At 28.4% G+C, this 9,108-nt stretch overlaps 1 long non-coding RNA gene across 1 annotated transcript; it reads right to left on the reverse strand.

Moving 5' to 3' along the window:
- Positions 1-109: 109 nt before the first annotated feature.
- On the reverse strand, positions 110-8,445 carry LOC118648343. The gene is made up of 2 exons (XR_004965249.1): positions 8,408-8,445; positions 110-331 (listed from the first exon to the last, which is right to left on the reverse strand). It is a non-coding gene; the product is annotated as an uncharacterized LOC118648343 (long non-coding RNA).
- Positions 8,446-9,108: the final 663 nt, after the last annotated feature.

Below are 9,108 nucleotides of genomic sequence, written 5' to 3' on the forward strand. Positions count from 1 at the left end.
CTTAAAATTTTGTAATTAAAACATTTTAAAGATATATTTAAAAAAATATGTATATAAACATACATATACAGACATTACTGTGCAATATTATTTCCTATTTTATTATTACCTAATATTTCTCATATCTTCTCTTTTAAACACTCTTTCTCTCTCTTTCCATTCCTTCTTTCGAAAAAAATCGCTGTTTCTCCTTCCAATTTCTTATCTCGCGTAATCTCTCTCTCTCTCTCTCTCTCTCTCTCTCTCTCTCTCTCTCTCTCTCTGTTTTTCTATCTCTTGATCTGTTTACCCACCTATAGAGATATCTCTTTCCTTTCCTACCTTTTTCTTTCTAAAAGATTTAAAAATTTTTAAGATATTGTATGTATTATTTTATGTATTATTTTAAAGTAAAACATTTTTAATTAACTTATAAATTATGTTATGTTTTTATGTCGTGCGTAATATTTTTCTTTCTCTATCTATCTATTTATCTATTTCTTTCAAACAATCTTTAAATTTCTTTTCTTACACAACAAATAGTTGTTTCTTTTTTATCTGATATTTTAACTTCTTATTTCATTCCCCTCTTCCTCTCTCTTTCTCTAATCTTTTTCCTTTCCTTCTCTTTTAAATAATTTTAATTAAAATGCTCTGTCAGATACGCAAAGTACGCAAACTGACACCACAGACAACACAAAGGCACGCTTTACGTGTGCTACTTAACTATTTACTTTTTATTTTTTAAAAATAAATTACAACGATATTTGTATAGATAATATCTATACAAATTTGACAGCTGTCAAAATTCAATCGCAATGACAGCTACTTTTGGAACACAAAGTAAGCGCAGCGAGAGAAACAATCGGCATCGCAGAAAAGAGGCAACAATACACTTCGAGACTTTCGAGTATCGATTTAACATCTCCTTTTTAAGATACTAGAACATGCACGCGCTTCGCGCGCGCCAACTGTTATTTTTTTATTTGTTATTACACCCTGCATAAAATTACTATTGCATATAACATATATACAACTCGTTTATTTCTTAAACATTTCGGCCTTTGAAAAAAGGTTACATAGCTTAATTACATAATAACATAGGACTCTTAATGACTATTTACGCTTTTCTTTGTCATTTCTCGTCTTTAATACATTTTTCATCCATTTTGTACCTATATCTACCTCTGATAACATTTTCCTAACAGAGAAATTTTGTCTTCGCAATTCTGTAAATTCTTCTAATATTGGTTCTAAAGTCTCTACTTTTAAATTGTATAGCCTACACTTTTTCCTTTTTCCAATATCTATTCCCTAATGCCTCGTTTCCGCACTTAAATCTCGCTATCATAGACTAACTCCCTACTCTTATTTTACCCCACTAAAATATACAAAAGCTTCTCATCTATTTTTATTTCTTTGTACACTCTATTATATTTTGCCCATATTATTTTTTCATATCTTCCTTGTTTTTGTTCGTCTCTGTTTATCTTTCTAACCCTTCCAGTGAGAAATAACCATCAAATCGACATCAATTTGATTTGATCAATGCAATTTATATCAATTCTCCCTTAATTTGATATCAATTTGATGGGTTATTTTTCTAACTAAGTTATGTATATACATAAAGTTTTTTCATAGAATTCCTGATAAGTTTCAGAAATAGTTCCGTTGATTTATTTAAAAAAAATTGATATTTGAAAATATGAGGTGCTATTTTCCCCTGGCACCTCATTAATAAAAATTGAACGTTTTAACAGCAGTTATACTTGCACCCGTAATAGTTCTAGAGTTTTTGATAGATTTTAACAATAGTTCTGTATTCTACATTAAATATATTTAAACAATTTTTTAATTATACGGCTGGCACCGCACTAAAAAAGTAAACTACCATTTTATAGCGAGTTCCAGACGATTACATAGCATTTTTCAATAGTTCAGCAATAGTTCCAAAGCTTTTTGCAGGTTTCGTCGACAATTCCGGTCTTTAAGCATGTTTAAACAATTTTTTTATTAGACGGCTGGCACCGCACTACAAGAGTAAACTACTATTTTATAGCAAATTCCAGACAAGTACATAGCATTTTTCAATAGTTCTGCAATAGTTCTAAAGCTTTTTGTAGATTTTGTCGACAGTTCCGGTCTTTAAACATTTTTAAACAATTTTTTATTTGATCCTGTCTCGCACTATCAGATATGAATACTACGCTATGGTATTTAAACTTCAGCCAATTTTATGGTATCTGATAGGTATGTGTTAGTAATGTAATTGACATTTTTTAAATTTTAGAGTTGGGTTAGTTAATCTAATTTTTAACTAAGTTAATGAAATTTAATTGATTATGAAATGAATTCTATTATGTTAAAAGTTACGTAAATAAATACTAATTCTATTAAATTTACGTTAAGATTAATTTGTTTCTAGTTAAAGTAAAAGTTAATTTTGAGAAACTTTTTTATATTAAATTAAAAAGTCATATGATTTGTTTAAGTTAAATTACCAACATAATTACAATATTATTTGTCAAATATATTTAATTTTAATATAATATTTTATTTTTAAATTAACTTACAATGTCGCTCTATTGTTAACCAGTAATTCATGACATGTATAAATACTTATCCTTAGAGGTTTAGAAAGAGGTTACTTATAAATACCATTGTTTGTCAAACGAACTGTCGATAAAACCTACAAAAAGCTTTGAAACTATTGCAGAAATATATTGGAGAATGCTGTGTGGTTGTCTGGAACTCGCTATAAAATTGTAGTTTACTCTTGTAGTGCGGTGCCAGCCGTCTAATAAACAAATCGCCTAAAAATGCTAAAAACCGGAACTGTCGACAAAACCTGCATAAAGATTTGGAACTATTGCAAAACTATTAAAAAATGCTATGTACTCGTCTGGAACTTGCTATAAAATGGTAGTTTACTCTTGTAGTGGAGTGCCAGCAGTCTAATAAAAAAAATTGTTTAAAAATACTTAAAGATCGAAAATGTCGACGAAACCTACAAAAAGCTTTGTCACTATTGCAGAACTATTGAAAAATGTTATGTACTCGTCTGGAACTCGCTATAAAATTGTAGTTTACTTTTGTAGTGCGGTGCCAGCCGTCTAATAAAAAAATTTTTTTTTAATACTTAAAGACCGGAACTGTCGACGAAACCTGCAAAAAGCTTTGGAACTATTGCAGAACTATTAAAATATGCTATGTACTCGTCTGGAACTCGCTATAAAATGGTAGTTTACTCTTGTAGTGCGGTGCCAGCGGTCTACTAAAAAATTGTTTAAAAATACTTAAAGACCGGAACTGTCGACGAAACCTGCCAAAAGCTTTGGAACTATTGCAGAACTATTGAGAAATGCTATGTACTCGTCTGAAACTCGCTATAAAATTGTAGTTTACTTTTGTAGTGCGGTGCCAGCCGTCTAATAAAAAAATTTTTTTTAAATACTTAAAGACCGGAACTGTCGACGAAACCTGCAAAAAGCTTTGGAACTATTGCAGAACTATTAAAATATGCTATGTACTCGTCTGGAACTCGCTATAAAATTGTAGTTTACTCTTGTAGTGCGGTGCCAGCCGTCTAATAAAAAAATTCTTTAAAAATGCTTAAAGACCGAAACTGTCGACAAAACCTACAAAAAACTTTGTCACTATTGCAGAACTATTAAAATATGTACTTGTCTGGAACTCGCTATAAAATTGTAATTTATTCTTGTAGTGCGGTGCCAGCCGTCTAATTAAAAAATTCTTAAAAATGCTCAAAGACCGGAACTGTCGACGAAACCTACAGAAAGCTTTGTCACTATTGCAGAACTATTAAAATATGTTATGTATTCGTCTGGATCTCGCTATAAAATGGTAATTTACTCTTGTAGTGCGGTGTTAGCCGTCTAATAAAAAAATTGTTTAAAAATGCTTAAAAACCGGAACTGTCGACGAAATCTGCAAAAAGCTTTGGACCTATTGCAGAACTATTAAAACATGCTATGTACTCTTCTGAAATTCGCTATAAAATGGTAGTTTACTCTTGTAGTGCGGTGCCAGCGGTCTACTAAAAAATTGTTTAAAAATACTTAAAGACCGGAAGTGTCGACAAAACCTGCAAAAAGCTTTGAAACTATTGCAGAACTATTAAAATATGCTATGTACTCGTCTGGCACTCGCTATAAAATGGTAGTTTACTCTTGTAGTGCGGTGCCAGCCGTCTAATAAAAAAATTGCTTAAAAATGCTTAAAGACCGGAACTGTCGACGAAATCTACAAAAGCTTTGACATTATTGCAGAACTTTTAGAAAATGTCATAAAGTTGACTGAAACTCGCCAAACAGTGGTACTTTACTCTTGTGGTGCAATGCCAACAGCCAAATTAAAAAACTGTTTAAATATATTTAATGTACAGAACTATTGCTAAAATCTATCAGGAACTTTAGAACTATTACGGGTGCAAGTAGAACTGCTGTTAAAATGTTCAATTTTCATTAATGAGGTGCCACTGGAAGTTAGCACCTCATTTTTTTAAATTTTATTTTTTTAAATATTTTATGTATTCGTATGGAACTCGCTATAAAATGGTAATTTACTCTTGTAGTGCGGTGCCAGCTGTCTAATAAAAAAATTGCTTAAAAATGCTTAAAAACCTGATATGTCGACGAAACTTGCAAATAGCTTCGGAACTATTACAGAATTATTGAAAAATGCTATGTACTCGTCTGGAACTCGCTATAAAATGGTAGTTTACTCTTGTAGTGCGGTGCCAGCCGTCTAATAAAAAAATTGTTTAAAAATGCTTAAAGACCGGAACTGTCGACGAAACATATAAAAAGCTTTGAAACTATTGCGGAACTGTTAGAAAATGCCATAAAGTTAGTTGAAACTCGCCAAAAAGTGGTACCTTACTCTTGTAGTGCAATGCCAACAGCCAAATTAAAAAACTGTTTAAATATATTTAATGTACAGAACTATTGCTGAAATCTATCAGGAACTCTAGCACTATTACGGGTGCCAGTACTATATTGTTACTCCATCGCTGTTAGAAGGATAGAGAAGAGACGTTGAACCCCACGACAGTAACACATATTTATCAAGTAATTTTTAATTATCTTAATTATCTTTTTTGCCAATACATTAAATATAATTATAATTCTTTTTTTTTGTATTAGTTAAAAAAATAATATATCGTTATGTAAAATGTATATTTTTAATTGCAGGTACGTTTAACTGAATACCATATCTAATTGTATATAATTGTATGTGGCGCCATATATAATGCTGTGTTAGTAGTGCATTTTGTATATAATTATATATAGCATTATATACAACTATATAGTCATATATAGCCATATATATTAATGTGGCTAATCTGGGTCCATATATAATCAGATATAGCACCATATCTAATTTTATATAATTGTATGTGACGCCAGATATAATGCTATGTGAGCATCCTATATATAATTATATATAGCATTATATATGGCGCCATATACAATTAGATATGCAGACTTGCCCGCTAGTTAGAGCGCGGCGCCGTCGATAGGCGGCGTACTCTCTCAGGAGCAAAGTGCAGTCGATCGGCTACATAAAGATCACTCGTAGCGTGGTTAAGGCAAGCAAAAATTAGCTTCTTGTTCCTGTCTGATGTGGAAGAGGACTGCCACTATTTTTATGATTTACTCATTAGAAATATCTATATATGGTTATTTATATATAAATATTTATATATCTGTATATGGTTACATACAATCTGATTGTATATAATGTTAATTATATATAATTATATGTGGTTGTATATAATTATATATGGCTATGTGGTTATATATGTTTATATATGGTTACATACAATCGTATACGATTGTATAATGCCATTTTTTTATATGATTGTATATAATGTCATTTGAAGATCTGAAGAAAATAATGTTATTGAACTTTTACGAGAAAGAAATCTTGATATCTCAAAATTGAGTGTACCAATTTATTTGGATTGGTTGCAATTGAAAACTCACATTAATATTATCTCATGAAAAAATAATTTAGATATAATTATATATAATTATTTTTTCTCGGAAAGATTCATATATAGACTCAGTTGTTCTTATTCTTTCATATATGAAACTATATATGACTTTATAGGATTATATATATATCTATATATGATTACTCAACTTCAATAGGTACAATCAGATATGACCTGATATTATTATATATAATCATATAAAGCATTTGCATTTCTTCAGATATAAGCCGGCAAGAACAATGGAGTCCATATATAAAAATATATATAAATTATATATAAATTATATACAGTGCCCATAAATAATTTATATATAATTATATATGCTGGTATATATAAATCATATATAATTACATATAATTATATATAACGTCATATATAATTATATCTAAATTATGTTTTCCTGAAATAATATTAATGTGAGTTTTCAATTGCAACCAATCCAATTAAATCGGTACACTCAATTTTGAGATATCAAGATTTCTTTCTCGTAAATTCATTATTTACATTATACATAATAATTTTGTTTTAGTAAAATGAAATTGTATGTAGGCACATTGTAAAGCCTCTTGAATGGCAAACTGGATTTACATGTGTGTATATTACATATAAATCTGATCTGAAGAAAATAATGTTATTGAACTTTTACGAGAAAGAAATCTTGATATCTCAAAATTGAATGTACCGATTTAATTGGATTGATTGCAATTAAAAACTCACATTAATATTATCTTATGAAGAAATAATTTAGATATAATTATATATGACGTATTTAAATATATTTGATTGATTTTATTGATCTTTCGACTGATTTGTGAATGTATATGTACTTAACGTTTTTTTTTTACTTTTATAAGGTTTTGATAGAATTTATCTTCTTTTTGTAAAAATCAAGTGATAGTGTTCCTTACATAATTTTATTTAAATTGATTTATTTATTATACATTATTCATTTTTTAATTATAAACATATGTAGATGTACATAACATTATTAATATTTATATTGAATATACATGTATACGGCAATCATATTTGTTAATGCACATATGTACAAATTCTAATAACAATATTAGTAAAAACACAATATAAACACAACAAATAACATTAATATAAATAAAATTATATATGTATATACATATATACAGGGTGACAGCTAACTGGCAGCCAATCTGTAATAGATAGATATATATATAGATATACTAATAGATAGATGTATAGATATACTAATATAGAAATAAACATAAATATATATATATATATTTACGTTTATTTGTATATTAATATATCTATTAGTATATTTGTATACATCTATCTATTAGTATATCTATATATATATATACATACATCTATCTATTACAGATTGGCTGCCGGTTAGCTGTCACCCTGTATATATGCATACACATATATAATTTTAATTATATTAATGTTATTTGTTGTGTTTATATTGTGTTTTACTAATATTGTTATTAAAATTTATACATATGTGCATTAACAAATATGATTGCCGTATAGTCATGTATATTCAATATAAATATTAATAATGTTACGTACATCTACATATGTTTATAATTAAAAAATGAATAATGTATAATAAATAAATCAATTTAAATAAAATTATGTAAGAAACAAACTATCACTTGATTTTTACAAAAAGAAGATAAATTCTACCAAAATATAACCAAAATATATTTTTACCTTATAAAAGTAAAAAAGAAACGTCAAGTACATACACATTCAAAAATCAGTACAAGATCAATAAAATTAATCAAATATATTTAAAAAACTTCGAAAAATCCTCCAAAGAATAAAAATTTATTCGAAAATTATTTAAGAAATGAAAATGTTTACCAATTATAAATATTGAAACAAAAACTTAACATGTTCGAGTAGCATTAATTATATTCTTGTATACTTATCAATATCAATAACATAATATTTATACCTTCTTTTTTCTTATCTTATTTTAATCCTGATCCTTATCTTGTTTCCCGTTTCTTTCTCTCTTTCTCTCTTTTTTTCGTACCACACAATTTTTTTTTCTTAATTTTATATTCTCAACTGCGAGGTTATTTAATTCGCCATACAATATTTTTAGCAGTAATGCCTGTAATTGTCAACTATATATTTAAACTTATTATAATAAGAACTTAATTAATATACATACATTTACATAACAATATATCAATTTTTTAATCAATACAAATAAAAAAAATTATAATTATATTTAATGTATTGGCAAAAAAAATAATTAAGATAATTAAGAATTACTTGATAAATACGTGTTTCTGTCGTGGCGTCCAACGTCTCTTCCTTACCCTTCTAACAGCGATGGTGATACAAAAATGGTTATATCATAATATTATTATATTAAATTAAATATGTCATAATATATTGTATTAAATTTCAACTTACTTTGTTAAGCATCAGTTAAACGTATCTGCAATTCAAAACAAATACTCTCTGCTATTTTATAATCTTCCAGTCTAAGTAATTTTTTCCCGGTATTTTTCTTGCTTCTTTTTGTGTCTTTCCGTCTCTCGTTAAACAGTCAAACTGTCAAAAACTGTCAACTATAAACTGTCAAACTTCACACACGAACGAAGCGAGTCAAGCGCGAGACAGCCAATCGCGATCGGAATAAAGAGGCAACAATGCAATCGCGATTAGCAGGCAACTTTAGGGTTACATGGCTATTTTATAAGAGGACTAGAACATGCACGCGCTTCGCGCGCGCCAACTGTTATTTTTTTATTTGTTATTACACCCTGCATAAAATTACTATTGCATATAACATATATACAACTCGTTTATTTCTTAAACATTTCGGCCTTTGAAAAAAGGTTACATAGCTTAATTACATAATAACATAGGACTCTTAATGACTATTTACGCTTTTCTTTGTCATTTCTCGTCTTTAATACATTTTTCATCCATTTTGTACCTATATCTACCTCTGATAACATTTTCCTAACAGAGAAATTTTGTCTTCGCAATTCTGTAAATTCTTCTAATATTGGTTCTAAAGTCTCTACTTTTAAATTGTATAGCCTACACTTTTTCCTTTTTCCAATATCTATTCCCTAATGCCTCGTTTCCGCACTTAAATCTCGCTA

The sequence above is a fragment of the Monomorium pharaonis genome, unplaced genomic scaffold (genome assembly GCF_013373865.1).
Source record: "Monomorium pharaonis isolate MP-MQ-018 unplaced genomic scaffold, ASM1337386v2 scaffold_388, whole genome shotgun sequence".
Classification (NCBI taxonomy): domain Eukaryota; kingdom Metazoa; phylum Arthropoda; class Insecta; order Hymenoptera; family Formicidae; genus Monomorium; species Monomorium pharaonis.